Source organism: Pelophylax lessonae (genome assembly GCF_965119305.1).
Source record: "Pelophylax lessonae genome assembly, chromosome: 7".
In the NCBI taxonomy this organism is placed as follows: Eukaryota; Metazoa; Chordata; class Amphibia; order Anura; family Ranidae; genus Pelophylax; species Pelophylax lessonae.
The window spans coordinates 282635717-282650140 of NC_138774.1; the positions used below are offsets into that span (position 1 = coordinate 282635717).

General features: G+C 40.4%; 1 protein-coding gene across 3 annotated transcripts in view; it reads right to left on the reverse strand.

The window, feature by feature from the left end:
* Positions 1 to 14424, reverse strand: part of NHSL2 (NHS like 2) — a 182413-nt gene that overhangs the window by 27713 nt on the left and 140276 nt on the right. The gene's annotated exons all lie outside the window — the stretch shown is intronic.

Here is a 14424-nt window from a genome sequence, read left to right on the forward strand (position 1 = left end):
TATATATATATATAGATAAAAATCATAACAAAGCTCATCATAATTAGAAATCACTTAAATAATTTTTTTCACTTATAACCAATAAGAATATAAAAATTAATATAAATAATAATAATAATGACAACTATATAAATATTAAATAAAATAACAATATTAATAATAATATAAATAATAATGTAAACAACAAGAATAATATAAATAATAATAAGAAAGTAATACTAGAGACCTATAAGTTATATAACAGAAACTGATCTTTTGATTAGATAACATTTTTAAAAATATATATATATATTTATATAAATATATAAAAATCATAACAAAGCTCATCATAAATCACTAAAAACATTTTTTTCACTTATAACCAATAAGAATATAAAGATTAATATAAATAATAATAATGACAATAATATTAATACAAATAACAATATTAACAATAATAAAAATATTAATGTAAATAATAATAAGAAAAAATAATATAAATGTTAATATAAAGAACAATGTCAATAATAATATAAAAAATAATAATAGTAATACTAGAGACCTATAGGTTATATAACAGAAACTGATCTTTTGATTAGATAACATTTTTAAAAAAAAAAAATATATATATATATATATATAGATATAAAAATCATAACAAAGCTCATCATAATTAGAAATCACTTAAAACATTTTTTTCACTTATAACCAATAAGAATATAAAGATTAATATAAATAATAATAATAATGAAAACGATATAAATATTAAATAAAATAACAATATTAACAATAATATAAATATTAATGTAAATAATAATAAGAAAAATAATATAAATGTTAATATAAAGAATAATGTAAATAATAATATAAATAATAATAATAGTAATACTAGAGACCTATAAGTTATACAACAGAAACTGATCTTTTGATTAGATAACATTTTTTTAAAAATATATATAAATGATTTGTTTTAACAAAAAAAAATGCATTGGGAATGGATACAAAAATTAAAAAATAAATTGAAAAAAAATTGAAAATTCAGACTAGATTACTAATGATTTTATGCTGATATAATGAGCAAGCTTCCTCCATGTAACCAGTCTAGCACAGCCAGTCTCACACTTTCCACATACATGAGGCTGCTAAGGGACCCTCAAAGACTGTCCACAACCCTGAGCTTCGGGAAGAAGGGTATAGCGTTGGAGCCTAAATAAACAGATCAATATATATATGTGTGTGTGTATATATATATATATATATATATATATATATATATACTGTATATATATATATATATATATATATATATATATATATACTGTATATATATATATAGACTGTTTTACATGCCAAGGGATTTGTATTATTGCCCATCCATTCCTGATAGTTACACCGCTCTGCCACACAGCACAGTCAGCCTGGAGACCTTTTTTTTTCTTTGACGCAGTTCAGGTCTTGTCCCTCTCCCAGCCTGTGATTGGACAGTGAAACGAGAAGCGGCAGATTAATATAGCTCATCTCTCTCTTTCAATCTGCTCTCTCCTTCTATCAGCATGCCCCTTGCTACTGTAGTACCTGCACACTGGAGCACAACTGATTGACTCCCTGCTGTACCCAGTCCCAGTCTGAGCTCTGTTGTACAGGGATTGCAAGAGGCTAATACCTGACTATAAAGTTAGGTACATTCATTTCATGGAAGGATTCTTTTTAAAGTAAAACATACCTGTTTAGGTTGGTGATTTATTTATCTGCCTGCTGTCCGGCTTTAATCACCACGTCGTTATTCCGTTCTGTTTTTCTCCACCCCCTGTATACGTCTTTATAAGCATAATAAATTCACAAATAAATATGCAAACACTAGCTGTCCTTTTTTTTTTCTTCGGTGCAGCAGCATCTGGGTGGCAACAACAGGAAAGCTGATGATGAAGATAAAAATAGAATTTCTTTTTCTTGTGTCACTGCAGTGTGAGAGCATCACGAGTAGAAGGCAGGGGCCGAAGGATCAGTGATAGTGCCAGGGCGACATGAGCAATGCTATAAATATGTTCTAACCTAAAAAAATCATCCAATTTTTGTCTGCCGTCTCATAGAGTATGGATAGATCTGTAGAGATCTGTCTTTATATTTTATATGTTTTATATAAACAGGCGGGGCGGGGGAGTGACAATCCTGGGTGATGGATCTCAGTAGAAACAATTGAGAGTTCTCATTTCCATGAAATTTCAGCAATTTCAGAGATTAAATGCCGCCATTTCCACTAACTACAATGGAGTCAGTGAGGAAAGCAAAAATAAGGGGGTCTTTTCATGGTTTTAGGGGTACAATGGGTTTTATACGGATCCTGAGGATTACAGACGGTCCTTTTAACAATGTGTGGTACAATAGGCAGCGCTAAAAAAACTAATATCAACTTAAATCATTAGGGAGAAAATCAGAGTCCATGCACAAAGCCCGTGATGAGAAGTGAACACACTTTCTGGCAGGATCAACAGGTGCTCTAAGTGTTAGAATCCACCACCGAGTGAAATGGCCTCTCACCTTAGGCTTATTGGATATAAGCATATGACTCAAAAACTCTTATAGCGATCTCCCCTTGGTGGATGGGATGTACTCCTTCTTGTACTTCACCTCCAAGAGACCTCACACTGAACAGAAGCAACACCACAAAGTTCCCAAAGCGGACTATGTTCTGCTCACAGATAGGCTTCAATCAGCAACTCCCTTGTATAAAAAGGTGAAATCGCATCAAACAATCATGCCGACGGGTCCCGTAGGTACCTCACCGGATCTCCAGACGGCAGTGGGCAACGCCTGTAAGCTCCTCCTTCCCCCCGGACGCGTGTCGTCCCCCAATGGGCGGGGACTTCTTCAGCGGTATTTTAACAATCCTTAACCTGTTCTTTTAACCTGTTCTTTTAACACAAAATATCTCCCTATGAGCATATTATTTTATCACAGTATTTATCATATTGTATATCATGTTATTCTAAATAATAATAAATAATGAATATTATTAATAATAATAATAATAATAATAATCATAATAATAATAATAATTATTATTATTATGATTATTATTATTATTACTATTATTATTATATTACTAATCATACTAATACCATTCATATTTCATATTATTTATTTATCATATTATTATACTATTTTAGATTATCATTAAATTCTTAATTATCAAGAATCATAATAAATATAGACAATATAGACAAAATATCTCCTTTTTAGCATATTATTTTATCACAGTATTTATTATATTGTATATCATGTTATTCTAAATAATAATAAATAATGATTATTATTATTAATAATAATAATAATAATAATTATTATTATTATTATTATGATATTACTTATCATACTAATACCATTAATATTTGATATTATTGATTTATTTATATTTATTTATCATATTATTTTACTATTTTGATTATCATTATATTCTTAATTATCAACAATCATAATAAATATTGACATAAAAAATAGAAAATGTTATCTACTCAACAGATCAGTTTCTGTTATATAACTTAATAGGTCTCTAGTAGTACTTTTTTTTATTATTTATATTATTATTTACATTATTCTCATTATTATTATTTATATTAATACTTAAATGATTTATATTAATATTATTATTATTTTTATTATATATATATATATATATATATATATATATATATATATATATATATATATATATATATATATATATATATATATATATACTAATATTAATATTTTATTTTATTTGTTTATTTTTATTTATGTTATTTATTATATTATCATACTATTTACATTTTTTTATATTCTCCTTTCTATTATTATAATAATAATAATCTTTTTAATATCATTATTATTTGATATTATTTATGTATTTATCATGTTATTATACTATTTTAAATCATCATTATATTCCTAATTATCAATAATCATAATAATAATAATATTTATATTACTTATTTATATTTATTTATTTTTTTATATTTGTTTATCAAATTATCATACTATTTTAGATTATTAAACTATTGTTATTATTATTATTACTAATAATAATAATAATAATTATTATTATTTTTAGGAAGTAAATGAAGAAGAAAAAGAATCATAATTATATCATTATTATTTGATTATTTTTTTAAACCATCTTACTATTTTATCATATTATTTATCAAATGAACATACTATTTAATATTATCATTATATTATTATTATTAATAAAAATAATAAAATAATAATAATTATTAATAGTATTATTATTATTATAATAAAAATACATGATCATTTTATTTATTCATAATATCTATCATACTATTTTATATTATCATTATATTATCATTAATTAAAAAATAATAATAACAAAATCAATAAAAAAATATAATAATAATTATTATTAATATTATACATGATAATAATTATTTCATCAAAATATTTATCATACTATTTTATTTTATCATTTTATTTTTTATAATTATTATTATTACTACTACTTAATATTCTTCCTTTTTTTGTAATTGTATTAATTTTATCAAATTATAGTACTATTTTATATTATCTTTTTATTAATAATAGTATTTTATTATATTATTTACCATGTTACCATACCGTTTTTTATTTTCTTACATTAGGGTCCCCCTCAAAGTCCTACCTACATCAGAGTCCCCTCTTACATGAAGAGTGCCCATCCGAGACCCCCTCTCACATCAAGGGTCCCGAGCAGAGTCCCCCCCCCCACATCAAGGTATCCATCAGAGTCCCCCCTTACATCAGAGCCCCCATCAGAGTCCCCTCTTAAATTAAGAGTGCCCATCAGATTCCCCCCTCTTCCATCAAGGTTTTCCAGCAGGTTCTCCCCTCCCCACATCAAGGTCTCCATCAGAGTCACCCCTTGCAGCAGGGTCCCCATCAGAGTCCTCACTTACATCAGTGTCCCCATCATAGTCCCACCATACATCAGGGTCCCAATCATAGTCCCACCTCACATCAAAGTCCCCATCAGGGTCCCTCCTTACATCAGGGTCCCCCATCAGAGTCCTCACTTACATTAGGGTTCCCATCAGAGACCTTACTTACATCAGGGTCCCAATGAAAGTCCTCACTTACATCAGGGTCCTCGCTTACATCAGGGTCCCCACCAGAGTCCTCACTTACATCAGGGTCCCCATCAGAGTCCCCCTTTCATCAGTGTCCCTATCAGAGTCTTCACTTTCGTCAAGGTTCCCATCAGAGTCCCTCTTTACATCAGGGTCCCCACCTGAGTCCCTGTTATCACTGTAAGACTTACAGCATGGCAGCAGGGTGGGAGCTGGGAGGTGAAGCAGGTCTGGGCAGAGGAAGTTCTGTTCTCCTGTGAATTCTGGGCCATGCACGTCATTGGTTGTTAAGATGTCACCAGGAAGTTGCGTTGGGGACTGCGGGGGCGGGGAGAAGTGGAGACCATAGACAGCCCCTGCTGAACTGAATCTCCAATCTGTACACACTGAGGACACACCTCGCAGGATAAAACCTTGTAGTTGGCTGGATGTGGCCCTGGGGCCGTAGTTCAGAGACCCCTGAACTAATCCATGAGCTTTCCAAGGCCATGCAGTGAAATCAAATACTGTCAAAAGTATTGGGACGCCTGCCTTTACACACACATGACCTATAATAGCATCCCAGTCTTAGTCCGTAGGATTCAATATTGAGTTGGCCCACCCTTTGCAGCTATAACAGCTTCAACTCTTCTGGGAAGGCTGTCAACAAGGTTTAGGAGTGTCTATGGGAATGTTTGACCATTCTTCCAGAAGCGCATTTGTGAGGTCAGACACTGATGTTGGACGAGAAGGCCTGGCACGCAGTCTGCGCTCTAATTCATCCCAAAGGTGTTCTATCGGGTTGAGGTCAGGACTCTGTGCAGGTCAGTCAAGTTCCTCCACCCCAAACTCGCTCATCCATGTCTTTATGGACCTTGCTTTGTGCACTGGTGCGCAATCATGTTGGAACAGGAAGGGGACATCCCTAAACTGTTCCCACAAAACATGAAGAGCATAACATAGTCCATAATGTCTTGGTATGCTGGCGCCTTAGGAATCCCCTTCACTGGAACTAAGGGGCCAAACCCAACCCCTGAAAAACAATCCCACACCATAATCCCCCCCCCCCCTCCACCAAATGATTTGGACCCGTGCAGAAAGCAAGGTCCATAAAGACATGGATGAGCGAGTTTGGGGTGGAGGAACATGGCTGGTCTGCACAGAGTCCTGACCTCAAGCCGGTAGAACACCGCAGACTGCGAGCCAGGCCTTCTCATCCAACATCAGTGCCTGACCTCACAAATGTTCTTCTGGAAGAATGGTGAAACATTCCCATAGACACTCCTAAACCTTGTGGACAGCCTTCCCAGAAGAGTTGAAGCTGTTATAGCTGCAAAGGGTGGACCAACTCAATATTGAACCCTATGGACTAAGACTGGGATGCCATTAAAGTTCATGTAAAGGCAGGCGTCCCAATACTTTTGACAATATCGTGTAGATACAACAGCTCCTTCTCTTTATATACAGTATACATTCTATAAGTTTACTTAGCAACAAAATGAGTAAATATTTTTAAAAAGGGAAAAAAAAAGTAACTTCCTGTTTCCTGTATCTAATGAAGTGCTGACTACGGGGATCGCTCACTGTCAGCACAATTCTTTCTAACTCCTGGAGGAAATCATTGTATAATAACGCCAAACAGGAGAACATCGAACCTACACTGACAATCTTATAAGAAGTAATATAAAGATCTTGACTGGAAGCTGCCTAGTATTATTTTGGATACAAATGTAGGTCCTCCTTCCAAAAATATGTTCTTTATTATATCTGACCTCCGGCCTCCCTTCCAGTCTTGCACAGTTGTACCGGCTCCTCTCCTGGACTGGAATTGATTTCACTGCACACTATGAGCTTCTTACAATGTGCATCAAGTCAGATAAGGCCCACCTCAATTCCTGGCTGAAGGACCTCCACCATTATCTAGCCCAGGGGTCTCCAAACTTAGCTGCCTCGGTGGCGTAGCTGTTAGAATAAAAGGCTAGCAAGTGAGAGGCTATGGGTTTGAATCCTTGGCCCAGCGGGTGATTAATAGTCAGGGGTCTCCAAACTTCTCAGCCTTATGGCGAAGATCAAAAGTAGTATCTGATCTTATCAGTGATCCAGTGGGGGCGCTGTGCTATCATCTGACCTGACCAAGGTTGGGTGGTGGCTATGCAAACCTGCTGGAGTGATGGGGGCTTGGAAGGTTAGTACAGGCAGGAACAGAAACCGGGGCGCCCACTGGCAGTTGGGGCAAGGGAGTAGTTCCCCCGGGAAAGCTAGAAGAGCCCATTACCTCCTGGTTTGAGTGATCTACCTTATCTGGCCATGGGCTGGGAAGGCAGAAGGTGTTTGTGCCCCCTGGGAGTGGTCGCATTAGTGCTCTTAGTAAGACTTGGGTGTGGTTCTCCATGGTGTGAACAGATCACATGGTCACACTCATGAAATGTGCTTTCCGTTTGCACTGCGCCTGCATGGACTGGGCCTTTTGGCTAAAGTTCGGGGCAGTTTTTGTTACCAGGCCTCAGGGCCCGGGCAGTGCACCAACATGCATGGCCACTTTATTATTTTCTTCCACGTTTGTCACCTCTCACTTTTGTGTGTTTTCTCGCTGGATGAAGGGTGTGAGTCCTTGGGCTTACCCTGACGTCTAGGGGAAGGATGTGTGGCCCTCAGGTTCCTTCCTCCCCTGCCTCTGGGGGGTCTCTCTTCGGGAGAGCTCCCCTGACCTAGTATTCGGGGTCAGCTTCAGCTGGCCTAGAAGAACGGGGTCTACCAGGCCTTCTGGCTAGGCAGATCATGTAAACCCATGTCCCCATTAGGAGCCTTACACCCCAGGGGTCAGGGTAGAGTTCCTACTCCTTCGGGGGGTGGACTAAATCACACCCTTAAGTGCACCCTTTTTAGTGTGTGTTTAACATGAACATTTTTTGTTCACTTTAGGGTTTTTTTCATTCTACGTTTTGCACCACCGCGGACTTAAAAAAAAAAAAAAAAAAAAAAAAGGGGGGTCTCCAAAATTTCAAAAAAAGTGCCAGTTTAACTGGGGTTATTGGGCTTAGAAAAGGTCCTGATGTCAGTGGGAGAAAACAATGGCCCATCTTTAGTTTCAGTGGAAGGAAATGTGCCCTGTCATTGGTGTCATTGGGAGGAAACGTGCTCCATCATTGGAGTCATTGGGCCCCATTGTTGTTGTCATTGGGAGGAATTGTAGTACTCCATATTCCCATGGTACACTTTCCTGGAGAAAGCTCTAGACTTTTGGGTGCTATAGGAACCACCAGCTGGATCAGAAAGCCACTATATTTGCCAGTAGAGCCGGGACAAGGGGTGGGCAGAAGAGGTGTCTGCCCTGGGCACTGTGGTATCATGTGAGGTGGGGGAGGGGGGAGCACTGGGAGGAGATGAGGGTGGGGGGAATTTTTGTTGAAAGGGGGAATTTGGGTGGTGGCAGGGGACTGCTCTAGGATGGGAAGTTTGGAGGGAGAAAGGATTTACTTAAAAATGTAATAGCAGGACAGGGAGGGAGAAACCAGGGAAGGCAAAATAAAGGCAGACTGAAAAAAAAATATATATATATATACAGTATATACTGTATCTGCAATGTATGCACATTTCCTGTGTTTTTTTCCTTCTGTTAAGTAACATATAGAAAATGAGCCGCTGGAAATAGTGAGCTGACATTACTGCCTCTGGTGCACTGGAAATCTCAAGCAGTGGTGTCAGCCCTGCCCAGTTCTCCTTTGGTGGACTACAGAACTCATCCCCCAGCCCATATCTACATCACAACGTGTTGTGTAGTCCAGCAGAGATGAACTCACGAGCGCTGATAACACTGCTTGGGATTTCAAAGCAGCAGAGGCAATGTTGTCAGTCCGCTATAGGAATTTATTAGCTCTCTGGATTTTTGGCAGGATCAACAGAAATTTTCTGTAAAGCAGGGATGTACTAAAGCTACCATCACCCCATTCTTCAATGATCTGCCATTTAGAGAAGTGGACCTGACTAAGAACTTGTGCACAATGTCCACACTTGTGCACAAATAAACCAATCAGAAGCATTGCTTAAGATGACCATACAATATACAGTTTGATTATACAATCTACTTTCGATCCACTATCAACGTATGTAGTTCAAGGGCCTGTCTGGTTGGATACAAATTGGATAGATTGTTTAGAAGTGTCCTCATATTATGTACTGACTAACATTGCAGTCTCGGATCCCAGGACACTGTAACCACGCCCACGGTCCACATTTAGCCCACCCACTTTCTAGGGGGGTGTTCCTAACTACCACCCCAAATTATTGGTTGGTCCTTCTCAGAACCTGCCTTAAGATATGCCGCAGACTACCCATCACACGCACGTTATAGCCCCTTTACAGCCTGTCTCTCTTCACATACACTACAGTGATAACAGGTTGCATGTGTTTTTTCACAGGGCATATTTCCTAATTGTTGCTAATTGTCACCCAGAATGACCCCCTTTTGGAGGGCAGTTGGGAACAAACCCGTCGGTGCATATTACCAGCAAGGGCTAGAATGCATACTTGCCAACTGTCCCGTTTTTGCAGGGACAGTCCCGGCAAATTCGGAGCCTGTCCCGGGTAATTTACATTGTCCCGGCAAGCACCCGTTAATCTGGGCTGCCCATAAATGCCCGTTATGGGCAGCCGGTGGCCGTTTAAAAAAAATGGTTGCAGGCCGACATCGTAACAGCGCATGCGCCGTTCCGATGCCTGCCGGGCTTGGGAAACCTCGTACAAGTTCGGCCGGGCGGGTGCATGCGCAGTTACGTAATGACGCCGCCTGGCACCGTTTTTAAATCAAAGGCACTCAATTTCGGCAGCCCCTTGCCGGTGCCGGCCGCCACAGCAGAGCAGAGAAGGACCCCTGGAGAGTGAAGATGCATTAACAGACATGAAGGTAGGTAGGATGAAACCAACAATATTATGTGCAAAAATATCCGGTAGCATGACATGTGAGTAAAGTGTGAAATGTGCTCAGGTGTGACCATACAAAAAATGTGATATGTAAATATAAAGTGCAAGGTGTAAATAAGTATGATAAATTCCCTCCTTGGCCCACCAGATAGAATAGGAAGGCTATAAATAAGGACAATGGAAAGAAACAGGTCACGCTGACGTAGCCAATAGTGTGCAATCTGGAGCTGAATCAGGTTAAATGTCGACGTTCAGTTTGTGTCAGCTGTGCTGAATTCTCTTTGTAGGAAAGCAATATAAAAGTAATTTTCTGCTTCTACCAAGGATCTTATATGTTCCATATGAAGCCCCGGGATTGTATTCCGACTAATTGTCAAAAAAAAATCACGTTAGAATTGTGTGCGCCGCTCTGCCCCATGGCTCCTTTAAAATCAGTAATGTACAAAACGCAGCAACCCATTACAAAGCAATCATCTGTCATTCTTCCAACTGCTCTGAATCAGTGTTACGACTATATAGCGGCTCCCACATCCATCTGGAGCTGGAGAGTAAGGGGGCCCGGTGTAGGATTCCTCCCTACCTTGCCAGAAGCCTCCTACATGGTCTCAGACAGCAGGTGGAAGCAGTGCTTCAGTACTATGCGTTGTGCCTTTGATTGAGCTATGCTTAACAAACACTGCAAATGCTTAGATGACCACCCGTACCGACCCAGGGTTCCTCCAGAGATTGAAAGGGGTTCTTTGGGCTGTGGCTAATTGACCTCCCATTTGATGGTGTCTGCATAGTTCCAGGTCCAATGCCACTTGGCAGAGCCAGAGGCTTGACTGTGAGAGCATTCTGACAACCAATGTAAGAACTATTCTTTCCACTGACCACCAACGTAAGGGGCATTCTTCCCACTAACCACCAATGTAAGGGGCATTCTTCCTACTGGCCACCAATGTAAGGAGCATTCTTCCCACTGGCCACCAATGTAAGGAGCATTCTTCCTACTGGCCACCAATGTAAGGGGCATTCTTCCTACTGGCCACCAATGTAAGGGACATTCTTCCCACTGACCACCAATGTAAGGAGCATTCTTCCCACTGACCACCAATGTAAGAGCATTCTTCCCACTGATCACCAATGTAAGGGGCATTCTTCCCACTGATCACCAATGTAAGGAACATTCTTCCCACTGACCACCAATGTAAGAGCATTCTTCCCACTGATCACCAATGTAAGGGGCATTCTTCCCACTGATCACTAATGTAAGGGGCATTCTTCCCACTGATCACCAATGTAAGGAACATTCTTCCCACTGATCACCAATGTAAGGGGCATTCTTCCCACTGATCACCAATGTAAGGAGCATTCTTCCCACTGATCACCAATGTAAGGAACATTCTTCCCACTGATCACCAATGTAAGGAGCATTCTTCCCACTGATCACCAATGTAAGGAGCATTCTTCTCACTGACCACCAATGTAAGGATCATTCTTCCCACTGATCACCAATGTAAGGGGCATTCTTCCCACCAACCTACAATGTAAGGGGCATTCTTCCCACTGATCACCAATGTAAGGGGCATTCTTCCCACTGACTGCCAATTTAAAGAGCATTCTTCCCACTGACTGCCAATGTAAAAGGCATTCTTCCCACTGACTGCCAATGTAAAAGGCATTCTTCCCACTAACCACCAATATAAGGAGCATTTTATCCTCTGATCACCAATGTAAGGGGCATTCTGCCTTCTGACCACCAATGTAAGGGGCATTTTATCCACTGATCACCAATGTAAGGGGCATTCTTCCCAGTGACCTACAAGGTAAGGAGTATTCGTCCTTCTGAACCCAGAAGGACTAATGTTAGCAGGGGTTACCTGAGACCTAGAAATTAATTCAAGGGTTCCTCTGGGTTGAGAAAGACTGGCCTAGACACACAGAATGGCAGCACTGACCTGTAGTGGAGGTAGGTAAAGTGCGCTATGTCCTTAAAAAGCCCCCAAAATGAGTTGGCTATATCTTATGAACTTCTATTCTCCAACCAGCTAAACTTTCTAATTCTTTTACTCAGGGAGTTCCTCACCTGCCTCTAAAACTTCTCCACATTGGAAGAGACCCACCATAGACCATCTACCACCAACAATATCCTGTGCTACTTCCCTCACCCTCTACTGCCCTGTAGTACACAGTATAGCCATGCCCCATGCAATATAATGAAAGCAAGTAACTGACCAAGAGCTTGCTTTCAAGCAACTTGCAAAACAATCATGCAGAATAGCAAAGACACCGGGAGAATAGGTGATTTTACAACAGCAACCATCCTTATAGAAACTGCTGACATTTTATTAGACACCATGGACATGTTGTTAGGTGGCAATGGAGATTTCTGACACATATCTATACACTATTAGGTTTTTAATATATGATTAAACATGGGTTGCCTACAGGACCTTCTAAAGAATAACCCTGCCAGTGTATAGACTGGAAAACTTAGGGGTAAAGACCTCAGCAATGGAATCCATAAAGGAAAGGGGCGTACCTACAGGGGTTGCAGCGGTCGCCATTGCGACCTAGCACCATGCCCATGCGGCCCCCTGTACAACATGATAGGAGGGCAGCGGGGGCAGTGGTATGTAGAGGAACCGAACCCTTCATGTAGCCTCCCTCCCACAGACATTCAGCGGCTGCAGGAGGGAAATGGAGAGCATCGGTTCCTCTACATGCCGCTCCTGCTGCCTACCTATCCCTGTTTTGCTGCCTCAGGCCCCTGTGCCCCCCTCCCTCCAGCACTGCCGGGTTTCCCCCTCCCACCTCCCGCCAGCTGCTGCAGGGGATTTGTCAGATTTGAAAGTGGGAAAGGAGGCCGGTAAATGTGTCATTTACCAGCCCCTTACTTGTCTTAATGAATAGAGTACTGATCACTGACCCTGTTTTTTAAAAATGTTATTCACTCATGGTCGAGGCATAGTAAACTAGTAAAAACATAGTGTTTACTATGCTTCAGTTTATGAATGAACAGGGAGCACTGTACAGAGCTATTCCTGTTCATTCATTCTGTGCTGCTGAGGCTGCAGAGAATGGGACTGATGAATCTGATCTCTGTCTCAAAAGTGAGATATCAGGGGTCTGTTATTTCACCAAAGCCCCACAACAAGGGTCCTAAAAAATCTGTTAAAAATAATAAATACTAAAATCGGAAAAAAAATAAAAAATAAAACAACAAAAATAAAAAACTACTGACTACAGTGGTGTAACTACCAGGGTCGCAAAGGTCACAATTGCGATTGGTTTCTGGCGTTTTGCCACCATTGGGGGACCCCAAGATGGCAGGAAGGTGGCTGTCAGGAAAGGAATTACCATTCAGCAACAATAGAACGCTGGAGGCAGATCAGGTGTGTCACCACGCCCATCTCCCCAGCCCTGGCCCTATATAAAGCACTCTCTGGCTGTGCTTCAGTGCAGGTTTATCATCAGCTCTAGTACCTGTGACCTGTTTGTTTATCTGCGTTCCTGCTTTTGACCCGGCTTGCTCCTTGACCCATCTGCACTTCTCCTTGTTTGACCTCGGCTTGCCTGACGACTCTTTGCCTGAACCATGCTGGATATTCTGTGTACCTACCTCGGCCTGGATTCCACGGACTCTCTCCTTGTCTTACCCCTCTGTACCTCCATTTCCTTGACTGATTCACTGTGTATGACCCTCGGCCTGGCATTAACCTGGTCTCTTTTCTCTGAGCATCTATAGATCTCCTGGAAGCGGTCCTAAATCACCATCCATCCATCCATCCATCCGGGATCCATCCGCATCCAGTGCTCCTTGGGACGTGTCATCTCCTCTTTCACCACCAGGGGTGATCCGCACCGAGCTGCAAGGGAAGCCCTCTCAGCACTTCGGCCTCCACCAAGGTAACTGACAGTGGCACACTGTGGGACTATAATAAAGGGTCCCAGGATACGAGTAAAGGGCCCCCGGGATCAGAGGAAAGGGCCCCAGTTGGTTCTAGTTATGACCCTGAGTCCATGGCTTAGAGTGGGAAGCAATGTAGGGTGCTGGGCTTACTAGTTGAGCAGTGATGCATGCACATGTGTTGACAAGGACCATGCTGATAGAGGTTGCAGAGCAGAGGGATAACACCAGTACAGGGACAGGTTCAACCAGGGCAAGAATGCAGAACTGCCCCCCCCCCGCCCTGCTCCTAATGCATGCCGTATAATGGGTGTACTGCCCTGTGCCCATTCTCTGCTCCCTTGGTCTAGCTGCCCATGGTGGGCATAGAGTGTGCACTGCAAATGCGTGACCATTTGCTTACTTTCTAGTAGCTAGAAGGTAGTTGCGCATGTACAGTGTATATCAGCATTCTGGAGCACAGTGTGACAGCAGAACAGACATGAAGCTGGAGCCTGCTGGTTGCTAGCCACTGATCTGGAGCATGCATGCATGCATGGAGGGGGCACCCCA